Below are 13,326 nucleotides of genomic sequence, written 5' to 3'. Positions count from 1 at the left end.
AAGCTTTTCCACTCTGTCTGCTAAGGAGAAACTGTGCCAGCACAAAAAACATCTCCCATCGTGTTCTAGAGGCTGCACGGAGGTCTGCCGAGTGTTTTGCAAGAAGAGAAAGAAAGTTGTCCAAAACAGCTTGCAATCGAATGTTCATGTGAATAGAAAAGGCAGGAGAGTGGTCAGGTACTGTTTTCTCTCAGTTGGCAAGCTGCGCACACAATCGCAGTGTTGTACAGCTTGTTTCATCACCTTTGCGAAGTTGCCGCTCTCTCCGGCTCCCGGAGACGAAGAAGCTGCTTCTTCGCGCAAAGACGATTCTGCCGCTCACAGTGCTCTGCGGTGTGCGCCTTCTGCCGAAAGAGGTCAGGGAGCTGTGCTTAGCTCTGAGAAGCACCATACGTGCTTCTTTAGCCTCTCTTCTCGTCTACATCTTAGCAAAAAGCTTTTCCACTCTTTCTGGCAAGGAGAAACTGTGCCAGCACAGAAAACATCTCCCATCGTGTTCTAGAGGCTGCACGGAGGTCTGCCGAGTGTTTTGCAAGAAGAGAAAGAAAGTTGTCCAAAACAGCTTGCAATCGAATGTTCATGTGAATAGAAAAGGCAGGAGAGTGGTCAGGTACTGTTTGCTCTCAGTTGGCAAGATGCGCACACAATCGCAGTGTTGTACAGCTTGTTTCATCACCTTTGCCAAGTTGCCGCTCTCTCCGGCTCCCGGAGACGAAGAAGCTGCTTCTTCGCGCAAAGACGATTCTGCCGCTCACAGTGCTCTGCGGTGTGCGCCTTCTGCCGAAAGAGGTCCGGGAGCGGTGCTTAGCTCTGCAGAGCACCGTACCTTCGTCTTTAGCCTCTCTTCTCGTCTACATCTTAGCAAAAAGCTTTTCCACTCTGTCTGGCAAGGAGAAACTGTGCCAGCACAGAAAACATCTCCCATCGTGTTCTAGAGGCTGCACGGAGGTCTGCCGAGTGTTTTGCAAGAAGAGAAAGAAAGTTGTCCAAAACAGCTTGCAATCGAATGTTCATGTGATTACAAAAGGCAGGAGAGTGGTCAGGTACTGTTTTCTCTCAGTTGGCAAGCTGCGCACACAATCGCAGTGTTGTACAGCTTGTTTCATCACCTTTGCGAAGTTGTCGCTCTCTCCGGCTCCCGGAGACAAAGAAGCTGCTTCTTCGCGCAAAGACGATTCTGCCGCTCACAGTGCTCTGCGGTGTGCGCCTTCTGCCGAAAGACGCTCGGGAGCGGTGCTTAGCTCTGCAGAGCACCGTACCTTCGTCTTTAGCCTCTCTTCTCGTCTACATCTTAGCAAAAAGCTTTTCCACTCTGTCTGGCAAGGAGAAACTGTGCCAGCACAGAAAACATCTCCCATCGTGTTCTAGAGGCTGCACGGAGGTCTGCCGACTGTTTTGCAAGAAGAGAAAGAAAGTTGTCCAAAACAGCTTCCAATCGAATGTTCATGTGAATAGAAAATGCAGGAGAGTGGTCAGGTACTGTTTTCTCTCAATTGGAAAGCTGCGCACACAATCGCAGTGTTGTACAGCTTGTTTCATCACCTTTGCGAAGTTGCCGCTCTCTCCGGCTCCCGGAGACGAAGAAGCTGCTTCTTCGCGCAAAGACGATTCTGCCGCTCACAGTGCTCTGCGGTGTGCGCCTTCTGCCGAAAGAGCCCCGGGAGCTGTGCTTAGCTCTGAGAAGCACCGTACCTGCTTCTTTAGCCTCTCTTCTCGTCTACATCTTAGCAAAAAGCTTTTCCACTCTGTCTGGCAAGGAGAAACTGTGCCAGCACAGAAAACATCTCCCATCGTGTTCTAGAGGCTCCACGGAGGTCTGCCGAGTGTTTTGCAAGAAGAGAAAGAAAGTTGTCCAAAACAGCTTGCAATCGAATGTTCATGTGAATAGAAAAGGCAGGAGAGTGGTCAGGTACTGTTTTCTCTCAGTTGGCAAGCTGCGCACACAATCGCAGTGTTGTACAGCTTGTTTCATCACCTTTGCCAAGTTGCCGCTCTCTCCGGCTCCCGGAGACGAAGAAGCTGCTTCTTCGCGCAAAGACGATTCTGCCGCTCACAGTGCTCTGCGGTGTGCGCCTTCTGCCGAAAGACGCCCGGGAGCGGTGCTTAGCTCTGCAGAGCACCGTACCTTCGTCTTTAGCCTCTCTTCTCGTCTACATCTTAGCAAAAAGCTTTTCCACTCTGTCTGGCAAGGAGAAACTGTGCCAGCACAGAAAACATCTCCCATCGTGTTCTAGAGGCTGCACGGAGGTCTGCCGAGTGTTTTGCAAGAAGAGAAAGGAAGTTGTCCAAAACAGCTTGCAATCGAATGTTCATGTGATTACAAAAGGCAGGAGAGTGGTCAGGTACTGTTTTCTCTCAGTTGGCAAGCTGCGCACACAATCGCAGTGTTGTACAGCTTGTTTCATCACCTTTGCGAAGTTGCCGCTCTCTCCGGCTCCCGGAGACGAAGAAGCTGCTTCTTCGCGCAAAGACGATTCTGCCGCTCACAGTGCTCTGCGGTGTGCGCCTTCTGCCGAAAGAGGTCCGGGAGCTGTGCTTAGCTCTGAGAAGCACCATACGTGCTTCTTTAGCCTCTCTTCTCGTCTACATCTTAGCAAAAAGCTTTTCCACTCTTTCTGGCAAGGAGAAACTGTGCCAGCACAGAAAACATCTCCCATCGTGTTCTAGAGGCTGCACGGAGGTCTGCCGAGTGTTTTGCAAGAAGAGAAAGAAAGTTGTCCAAAACAGCTTGCAATCGAATGTTCATGTGAATAGAAAAGGCAGGAGAGTGGTCAGGTACTGTTTGCTCTCAGTTGGCAAGATGCGCACACAATCGCAGTGTTGTACAGCTTGTTTCATCACCTTTGCCAAGTTGCCGCTCTCTCCGGCTCCCGGAGACGAAGAAGCTGCTTCTTCGCGCAAAGACGATTCTGCCGCTCACAGTGCTCTGCGGTGTGCGCCTTCTGCCGAAAGAGGTCCGGGAGCGGTGCTTAGCTCTGCAGAGCACCGTACCTTCGTCTTTAGCCTCTCTTCTCGTCTACATCTTAGCAAAAAGCTTTTCCACTCTGTCTGGCAAGGAGAAACTGTGCCAGCACAGAAAACATATCCCATCGTGTTCTAGAGGCTGCACGGAGGTCTGCCGAGTGTTTTGCAAGAAGAGAAAGAAAGTTGTCCAAAACAGCTTGCAATCGAATGTTCATGTGAATAGAAAAGGCAGGAGAGTGGTCAGGTACTGTTTTCTCTCAGTTGGCAAGCTGCGCACACAATCGCAGTGTTGTACAGCTTGTTTCATCACCTTTGCGAAGTTGTCGCTCTCTCCGGCTCCCGGAGACAAAGAAGCTGCTTCTTCGCGCAAAGACGATTCTGCCGCTCACAGTGCTCTGCGGTGTGCGCCTTCTGCCGAAAGACGCTCGGGAGCGGTGCTCAGCTCTGCAGAGCACCGTACCTTCGTCTTTAGCCTCTCTTCTCGTCTACATCTTAGCAAAAAGCTTTTCCACTCTGTCTGGCAAGGAGAAACTGTGCCAGCACAGAAAACATCTCCCATCGTGTTCTAGAGGCTGCACGGAGGTCTGCCGACTGTTTTGCAAGAAGAGAAAGAAAGTTGTCCAAAACAGCTTCCAATCGAATGTTCATGTGAATAGAAAATGCAGGAGAGTGGTCAGGTACTGTTTTCTCTCAATTGGAAAGCTGCGCACACAATCGCAGTGTTGTACAGCTTGTTTCATCACCTTTGCGAAGTTGCCGCTCTCTCCGGCTCCCGGAGACGAAGAAGCTGCTTCTTCGCGCAAAGACGATTCTGCCGCTCACAGTGCTCTGCGGTGTGCGCCTTCTGCCGAAAGAGCCCCGGGAGCTGTGCTTAGCTCTGAGAAGCACCGTACCTGCTTCTTTAGCCTCTCTTCTCGTCTACATCTTAGCAAAAAGCTTTTCCACTCTGTCTGGCAAGGAGAAACTGTGCCAGCACAGAAAACATCTCCCATCGTGTTCTAGAGGCTCCACGGAGGTCTGCCGAGTGTTTTGCAAGAAGAGAAAGAAAGTTGTCCAAAACAGCTTGCAATCGAATGTTCATGTGAATAGAAAAGGCAGGAGAGTGGTCAGGTACTGTTTTCTCTCAGTTGGCAAGCTGCGCACACAATCGCAGTGTTGTACAGCTTGTTTCATCACCTTTGCCAAGTTGCCGCTCTCTCCGGCTCCCGGAGACGAAGAAGCTGCTTCTTCGCGCAAAGACGATTCTGCCGCTCACAGTGCTCTGCGGTGTGCGCCTTCTGCCGAAAGACGCCCGGGAGCTGTGCTTAGCTCTGCAGAGCACCGTACCTTCGTCTTTAGCCTCTCTTCTCGTCTACATCTTAGCAAAAAGCTTTTCCACTCTGTCTGGCAAGGAGAAACTGTGCCAGCACAGAAAACATCTCCCATCGTGTTCTAGAGGCTGCACGGAGGTCTGCCGAGTGTTTTGCAAGAAGAGAAAGAAAGTTGTCCAAAACAGCTTGCAATCGAATGTTCATGTGATTACAAAAGGCAGGAGAGTGGTCAGGTACTGTTTTCTCTCAGTTGGCAAGCTGCGCACACAATCGCAGTGTTGTACAGCTTGTTTCATCACCTTTGCCAAGTTGCCGCTCTCTCCGGCTCCCGGAGACGAAGAAGCTGCTTCTTCGCGCAAAGACGATTCTGCCGCTCACAGTGCTCTGCTGTGTGCGCCTTCTGCCGAAAGAGGTCCGGGAGCGGTGCTTAGCTCTGCAGAGCACCGTACTTTCGTCTTTAGCCTCTCTTCTCGTCTACATCTTAGCAAAAAGCTTTTCCACTCTGTCTGGCAAGGAGAAACTGTGCCAGCACAAAAAACATCTCCCATCGTGTTCTAGAGGCTGCACGGAGGTCTGCCGACTGTTTTGCAAGAAGAGAAAGAAAGTTGTCCAAAACAGCTTGCAATCGAATGTTCATGTGAATAGAAAAGGCAGGAGAGTGGTCAGGTACTGTTTTCTCTCAGTTGGCAAGCTGCGCACACAATCGCAGTGTCGTACAGCTTGTTTCATCACCTTTGCGAAGTTGCCGCTCTCTCCGGCTCCCGGAGACGAAGAAGCTGCTTCTTCGCGCAAAGACGATTCTGCCGCTCACAGTGCTCTGCGGTGTGCGCCTTCTGCCGAAAGAGGTCCGGGAGCGGTGCTTAGCTCTGCAGAGCACCGTACCTTCGTCTTTAGCCTCTCTTCTCGTCTACATCTTAGCAAAAAGCTTTTCCACTCTTTCTGGCAAGGAGAAACTGTGCCAGCACAGAAAACATCTCCCATCGTGTTCTAGAGGCTGCACGGAGGTCTGCCAAGTGTTTTGCAAGAAGAGAAAGAAAGTTGTCCAAAACAGCTTGCAATCCAATGTTCATGTGAATAGAAAAGGCAGGAGAGTGGTCAGGTACTGTTTTCTCTCAGTTGGCAAGCTGCGCACACAATCGCAGTGTTGTACAGCTTGTTTCATCACCTTTGCGAAGTTGCCGCTCTCTCCGGCTCCCGGAGACGAAGAAGCTGCTTCTTCGCGCAAAGACGATTCTGCCGCTCACAGTGATCTGCGGTGTGCGCCTTCTGCCGAAAGACGCCCGGGAGCGGTGCTTAGCTCTGCAGAGCACCGTACCTTCGTCTTTAGCCTCTCTTCTCGTCTACATCTTAGCAAAAAGCTTTTCCACTCTGTCTGGCAAGGAGAAACTTTGCCAGCACGGAAAACATCTCCCATCGTGTTCTAGAGGCTGCACGGATGTCTGCCAAGTGTTTTGCAAGAAGAGAAAGAAAGTTGTCCAAAACAGCTTGCAATCGAATGTTCATGTGAATAGAAAAGGCAGGAGAGTGGTCAGGTACTGTTTTCTCTCAGTTGGCAAGCTGCGCACACAATCGCAGTGTTGTACAGCTTGTTTCATCACCTTTGCGAAGTTGCCGCTCTCTCCGGCTCCCGGAGACGAAGAAGCTGCTTCTTCGCGCAAAGACGATTCTGCCGCTCACAGTGCTCTGCGGTGTGCGCCTTCTGCCGAAAGAGCCCCGGGAGCTGTGCTTAGCTCTGAGAAGCACCGTACCTGCTTCTTTAGCCTCTCTTCTCGTCTACATCTTAGCAAAAAGCTTTTCCACTCTGTCTGGCAAGGAGAAACTGTGCCAGCACAGAAAACATCTCCCATCGTGTTCTAGAGGCTGCACGGAGGTCTGCCGTGTGTTTTGCAAGAAGAGAAAGAAAGTTGTCCAAAACAGCTCGCAATCGAATGTTCATGTGAATAGAAAAGGCAGGAGAGTGGTCAGGTACAGTTTGCTCTCAGTTGGCAAGCTGCGCACACAATCGCAGTGTTGTACAGCTTGTTTCATCACCTTTGCGAAGTTGCCGCTCTCTCCGGCTCCCGGAGACGAAGAAGCTGCTTCTTCACGCAAAGACGATTATGCCGCTCACAGTGCTCTGCGGTGTGCGCCTTCTGCCGAAAGACGCCCGGGAGCGGTGCTTACCTCTGCAGAGCACCGTACCTTCGTCTTTAGCCTCTCTTCTCGTCTACATCTTAGCAAAAAGCTTTTCCACTCTGTCTGCTAAGGAGAAACTGTGCCAGCACAAAAAACATCTCCCATCGTGTTCTAGAGGCTGCACGCAGGTCTGCCGAGTGTTTTGCAAGAAGAGAAAGAAAGTTGTCCAAAACAGCTTGCAATCGAATGTTCATGTGAATAGAAAAGGCAGGAGAGTGGTCAGGTACTGTTTTCTCTCAGTTGGCAAGCTGCGCACACAATCGCAGTGTTGTACAGCTTGTTTCATCACCTTTGCGAAGTTGCCGCTCTCTCCGGCTCCCGGAGACGAAGAAGCTGCTTCTTCGCGCAAAGACGATTCTGCCGCTCACAGTGCTCTGCGGTGTGCGCCTTCTGCCGAAAGAGGCCCGGGAGCGGTGCTTAGCTCTGCAGAGCACCGTACCTTCGTCTTTAGCCTCTCTTCTCGTCTACATCTTAGCAAAAAGCTTTTCCACTCTGTCTGGCAAGGAGAAACTGTGCCAGCACAGAAAACATCTCCCATCGTGTTCTAGAGGCTGCACGGAGGTCTGCCGACTGTTTTGCAAGAAGAGAAAGAAAGTTGTCCAAAACAGCTTGCAATCGAATGTTCATGTGATTACAAAAGGCAGGAGAGTGGTCAGGTACTGTTTTCTCTCAGTTGGCAAGCTGCGCACACAATCGCAGTGTTGTACAGCTTGTTTCATCACCTTTGCGAAGTTGCCGCTCTCTCCGGCTCCCGGAGACGAAGAAGCTGCTTCTTCGCGCAAAGACGATTCTGCCGCTCACAGTGCTCTGCGGTGTGCGCCTTCTGCCGAAAGACGCTCGGGAGCGGTGCTTAGCTCTGCAGAGCACCGTACCTTCGTCTTTAGCCTCTCTTCTCGTCTACATCTTAGCAAAAAGCTTTTCCACTCTGTCTGGCAAGGAGAAACTGTGCCAGCACAGAAAACATCTCCCATCGTGTTCTAGAGGCTGCACGGAGGTCTGCCGAGTGTTTTGCAAGAAGAGAAAGAAAGTTGTCCAAAACAGCTTCCAATCGAATGTTCATGTGAATAGAAAAGGCAGGAGAGTGGTCAGGTACTGTTTTCTCTCAGTTGGCACGCTGCGCACACAATCGCAGTGTTGTACAGCTTGTTTCATCACCTTTGCGAAGTTGCCGCTCTCTCCGGCTCCCGGAGACGAAGAAGCTGCTTCTTCGCGCAAAGACGATTCTGCCGCTCACAGTGCTCTGCGGTGTGCGCCTTCTGCCGAAAGAGCCCCGGGAGCTGTGCTTAGCTCTGAGAAGCACCATACGTGCTTCTTTAGCCTCTCTTCTCGTCTACATCTTAGCAAAAAGCTTTTCCACTCTGTCTGGCAAGGAGAAACTGTGCCAGCACAGAAAACATCTCCCATCGTGTTCTAGAGGCTGCACGGAGGTCTGCAGAGTGTTTTGCAAGAAGAGAAAGAAAGTTGTCCAAAACAGCTTGCAATCGAATGTTCATGTGAATAGAAAAGGCAGGAGAGTGGTCAGGTACAGTTTGCTCTCAGTTGGCAAGCTGCGCACACAATCGCAGTGTTGTACAGCTTGTTTCATCACCTTTGCGAAGTTGCCGCTCTCTCCGGCACCCGGAGACGAAGAAGCTGCTTCTTCGCGCAAAGACGATTCTGCCGCTCACTCTGCTCTGCGGTGTGCGCCTTCTGCCGAAAGAGGTCCGGGAGCGGTGCTTAGCTCTGCAGAGCACCGTACCTTCGTCTTTAGCCTCTCTTCTCGTCTACATCTTAGCAAAAAGCTTTTCCACTCTGTCTGGCAAGGAGAAACTGTGCCAGCACAGAAAACATCTCCCATCGTGTTCTAGAGGCTGCACGGAGGTCTGCCAAGTGTTTTGCAAGAAGAGAAAGAAAGTTGTCCAAAACAGCTTGCAATCGAATGTTCATGTGAATAGAAAATGCAGGAGAGTGGTCGGGTACTGTTTTCTCTCAGTTGGCAAGCTGCGCACACAATCGCAGTGTTGTACAGCTTGTTTCATCACCTTTGCGAAGTTGCCGCTCTCTCCGGCTCCCGGAGACGAAGAAGCTGCTTCTTCGCGCAAAGACGATTCTGCCGCTCACTGTGTTCTGCAGTGTGTGTCTTCTGCCGAAAGAGGCCCGGGAGCTGTGCTTAGCTCTGCAGAGCACCATACCTGCTTCTTTAGCCTCTCTTCTCGTCTACATCTTAGCAAAAAGCTTTTCCACTCTTTCTGGCAAGGAGAAACTGTGCCAGCACAAAAAACATCTCCCATCGTGTTCTAGAGGCTGCACGGAGGTCTGCCGAGTGTTTTGCAAGAAGAGAAAGAAAGTTGTCCAAAACAGCTTGCAATCGAATGTTCATGTGAATAGAAAATGCAGGAGAGTGGTCAGGTACTGTTTTCTCTCAATTGGAAAGCTGCGCACACAATCGCAGTGTTGTACAGCTTGTTTCATCACCTTTGCGAAGTTGCCGCTCTCTCCGGCTCCCGGAGACGAAGAAGCTGCTTCTTCGCGCAAAGACGATTCTGCCGCTCACAGTGCTCTGCGGTGTGCGCCTTCTGCTGAAAGACGTCCTGGAGCGGTGCTTAGCTCTGCAGAGCACCGTACCTTCGTCTTTAGCCTCTCTTCTCGTCTACATCTTAGCAAAAAGCTTTTCCACTCTGTCTGGCAAGGAGAAACTGTGCCAGCACAGAAAACATCTCCCATCGTGTTCTAGAGGCTGCACGGAGGTCTGCAGAGTGTTTTGCAAGAAGAGAAAGAAAGTTGTCCAAAACAGCTTGCAATCGAATGTTCATGTGAATAGAAAAGGCAGGAGAGTGGTCAGGTACTGTTTTCTCTCACTTGGCAAGCTGCGCACACAATCGCAGTGTTGTACAGCTTGTTTCATCACCTTTGGCAAGTTGCCGCTCTCTCCGGCTCCCGGAGACGAAGAAGCTGCTTCTTCGCGCAAAGACGATTCTGCCGCTCACAGTGCTCTGCTGTGTGCGCCTTCTGCCGAAAGACGCCCGGGAGCGGTGCTTAGCTCTGCAGAGCACCGTACCTTCGTCTTTAGCCTCTCTTCTCGTCTACATCTTAGCAAAAAGCTTTTCCACTCTGTCTGGCAAGGAGAAACTGTGCCAGCACAAAAAACATCTCCCATCGTGTTCTAGAGGCTGCACGGAGGTCTGCCGAGTGTTTTGCAAGAAGAGAAAGAAAGTTGTCCAAAACAGCTTCCAATCGAATGTTCATGTGAATAGAAAAGGCAGGAGAGTGATAAGGTACTGTTTTCTCTCAGTTGGCACACTGCGCACACAATCGGAGTGTTGTACAGCTTGTTTCATCACCTTTGCGAAGTTGCCGCTCTCTCCGGCTCCCGGAGACGAAGAAGCTGCTTCTTCGCGCAAAGACGATTCTGCCGCTCACAGTGCTCTGCGGTGTGCGCCTTCTGCCGAAAGAGCCCCGGGAGTTGTTCTTAGCTCTGAGAAGCACCATACGTGCTTCTTTAGCCTCTCTTCTCGTCTACATCTTAGCAAAAAGCTTTTCCACTCTGTCTGGCAAGGAGAAACTGTGCCAGCACAGAAAACATCTCCCATCGTGTTATAGAAGCTCCACGGAGGTCTGCCGAGTGTTTTGCAAGAAGAGAAAGAAAGTTGTCCAAAACAGCTTGCAATCGAATGTTCATGTGAATAGAAAAGGCAGGAGAGTGGTCAGGTACTGTTTTCTCTCACTTGGCAAGCTGCGCACACAATCGCAGTGTTGTACAGCTTGTTTCATCACCTTTGCCAAGTTGCCGCTCTCTCCGGCTCCCGGAGACGAAGAAGCTGCTTCTTCGCGCAAAGACGATTCTGCCGCTCACAGTGCTCTGCTGTGTGCGCCTTCTGCCGAAAGAGGTCCGGGAGCGGTGCTTAGCTCTGCAGAGCACCGTACCTTCGTCTTTAGCCTCTCTTCTCGTCTACATCTTAGCAAAAAGCTTTTCCACTCTGTCTGGCAAGGAGAAACTGTGCCAGCACAAAAAACATCTCCCATCATGTTCTAGAGGCTGCACGGAGGTCTGCCGAGTGTTTTGAAAGAAGAGAAAGAAAGTTGTCCAAAACAGCTTGCAATCGAATGTTCATGTGAATAGAAAAGGCAGGAGAGTGGTCAGGTACTGTTTTCTCTCAGTTGGCAAGCTGCGCACACAATCGCCGTGTTGTACAGCTTGTTTCATCACCTTTGCCAAGTTGCCGCTCTCTCCGGCTCCCGGAGACGAAGAAGCTGCTTCTTCGCGCAAAGACGATTCTGCCGCTCACAGTGCTCTGCGGTGTGCGCCTGCTGCCGAAAGAGGTCCGGGAGCTGTGCTTAGCTCTGAGAAGCACCATACGTGCTTCTTTAGCCTCTCTTCTCGTCTACATCTTAGCAAAAAGCTTTTCCACTCTGTCTGGCAAGGAGAAACTGTGCCAGCACAGAAAACATCTCCCATCGTGTTCTAGAGGCTGCACGGAGGTCTGCCGAGTGTTTTGCAAGAAGAGAAAGAAAGTTGTCCAAAACAGCTTGCAATCGAATGTTCATGTGAATAGAAAAGGCAGGAGAGTGGTCAGGTACTGTTTTCTCTCAGTTGGCAAGCTGCGCACACAATCGCAGTCTTGTACAGCTTGTTTCATCACCTTTGCGAAGTTGCCGCTCTCTCCGGCTCCCGGAGACGAAGAAGCTGCTTCTTCGCGCAAAGACGATTCTGCCGCTCACAGTGCTCTGCGGTGTGCGCCTTCTGCCGAAAGAGGCCCGGGAGCGGTGCTTAGCTCTGCAGAGCACCGTACCTTCGTCTTTAGCCTCTCTTCTCGTCTACATCTTAGCAAAAAGCTTTTCCACTCTGTCTGGCAAGGAGAAACTGTGCCAGCACAAAAAACATCTCCCATCGTGTTCTAGAGGCTGCACGGAGGTCTGCCGAGTGTTTTGCAAGAAGAGAAAGAAAGTTGTCCAAAACAGCTTGCAATCGAATGTTCATGTGAATAGAAAAGGCAGGAGAGTGGTCAGGTACTGTTTTCTCTCAGTTGGCAAGCTGCGCACACAATCGCAGTGTTGTACAGCTTGTTTCATCACCTTTGCGAAGTTGCCGCTCTCTCCGGCTCCCGGAGACGAAGAAGCTGCTTCTTCGCGCAAAGACGATTCTGCTGCTCACAGTGCTCTGCGGTGTGCGCCTTCTGCCGAAAGAGGTCCGGGAGCTGTGCTTAGCTCTGAGAAGCACCATACGTGCTTCTTTAGCCTCTCTTCTCGTCTACATCTTAGCAAAAAGCTTTTCCACTCTTTCTGGCAAGGAGAAACTGTGCCAGCACAGAAAACATCTCCCATCGTGTTCTAGAGGCTGCACGGAGGTCTGCCGAGTGTTTTGCAAGAAGAGAAAGAAAGTTGTCCAAAACAGCTTGCAATCGAATGTTCATGTGAATAGAAAAGGCAGGAGAGTGGTCAGGTACTGTTTGCTCTCAGTTGGCAAGATGCGCACACAATCGCAGTGTTGTACAGCTTGTTTCATCACCTTTGCGAAGTTGCCGCTCTCTCCGGCTCCCGGAGACGAAGAAGCTGCTTCTTCGCGCAAAGACGATTCTGCCGCTCACAGTGCTCTGCTGTGTGCGCCTTCTGCCGAAAGAGGTCCGGGAGCGGTGCTTAGCTCTGCAGAGCACCGTACCTTCGTCTTTAGCCTCTCTTCTCGTCTACATCTTAGCAAAAAGCTTTTCCACTCTGTCTGGCAAGGAGAAACTGTGCCAGCACAGAAAACATCTCCCATCGTGTTCTAGAGGCTGCACGGAGGTCTGCCGAGTGTTTTGCAAGAAGAGAAAGAAAGTTGTCCAAAACAGCTTGCAATCGAATGTTCATGTGATTACAAAAGGCAGGAGAGTGGTCAGGTACTGTTTTCTCTCAGTTGGCAAGCTGCGCACACAATCGCAGTGTTGTACAGCTTGTTTCATCACCTTTGCGAAGTTGTCGCTCTCTCCGGCTCCCGGAGACAAAGAAGCTGCTTCTTCGCGCAAAGACGATTCTGCCGCTCACAGTGCTCTGCGGTGTGCGCCTTCTGCCGAAAGACGCTCGGGAGCGGTGCTTAGCTCTGCAGAGCACCGTACCTTCGTCTTTAGCCTCTCTTCTCGTCTACATCTTAGCAAAAAGCTTTTCCACTCTGTCTGGCAAGGAGAAACTGTGCCAGCACAGAAAACATCTCCCATCGTGTTCTAGAGGCTGCACGGAGGTCTGCCGAGTGTTTTGCAAGAAGAGAAAGAAAGTTGTCCAAAACAGCTTCCAATCGAATGTTCATGTGAATAGAAAATGCAGGAGAGTGGTCAGGTACTGTTTTCTCTCAATTGGAAAGCTGCGCACACAATCGCAGTGTTGTACAGCTTGTTTCATCACCTTTGCGAAGTTGCCGCTCTCTCCGGCTCCCGGAGACGAAGAAGCTGCTTCTTCGCGCAAAGACGATTCTGCCGCTCACAGTGCTCTGCGGTGTGCGCCTTCTGCCGAAAGAGCCCCGGGAGCTGTGCTTAGCTCTGAGAAGCACCGTACCGGCTTCTTTAGCCTCTCTTCTCGTCTACATCTTAGCAAAAAGCTTTTCCACTCTGTCTGGCAAGGAGAAACTGTGCCAGCACAGAAAACATCTCCCATCGTGTTCTAGAGGCTGCACGGAGGTCTGCCAAGTGTTTTGCAAGAAGAGAAAGAAAGTTGTTTAAAACAGCTTGCAATCGAATGTTCATGTGAATAGAAAAGGCAGGAGAGTGGTCAGGTACTGTTTTCTCTCAGTTGGCAAGCTGCGCACACAATCGCAGTCTTGTACAGCTTGTTTCATCACCTTTGCGAAGTTGCCGCTCTCTCCGGCTCCCGGAGACGAAGAAGCTGCTTCTTCGCGCAAAGACGATTCTGCCGCTCACAGTTCTCTGCTGTG

Source organism: Melozone crissalis, unplaced genomic scaffold (genome assembly GCF_028551555.1).
Source record: "Melozone crissalis strain CALT ecotype California unplaced genomic scaffold, PUWL_Pcris_2 ptg000184l_1, whole genome shotgun sequence".
NCBI lineage: Eukaryota > Metazoa > Chordata > Aves > Passeriformes > Passerellidae > Melozone > Melozone crissalis.
Note: the sequence above shows the minus strand (reverse complement) of the source record.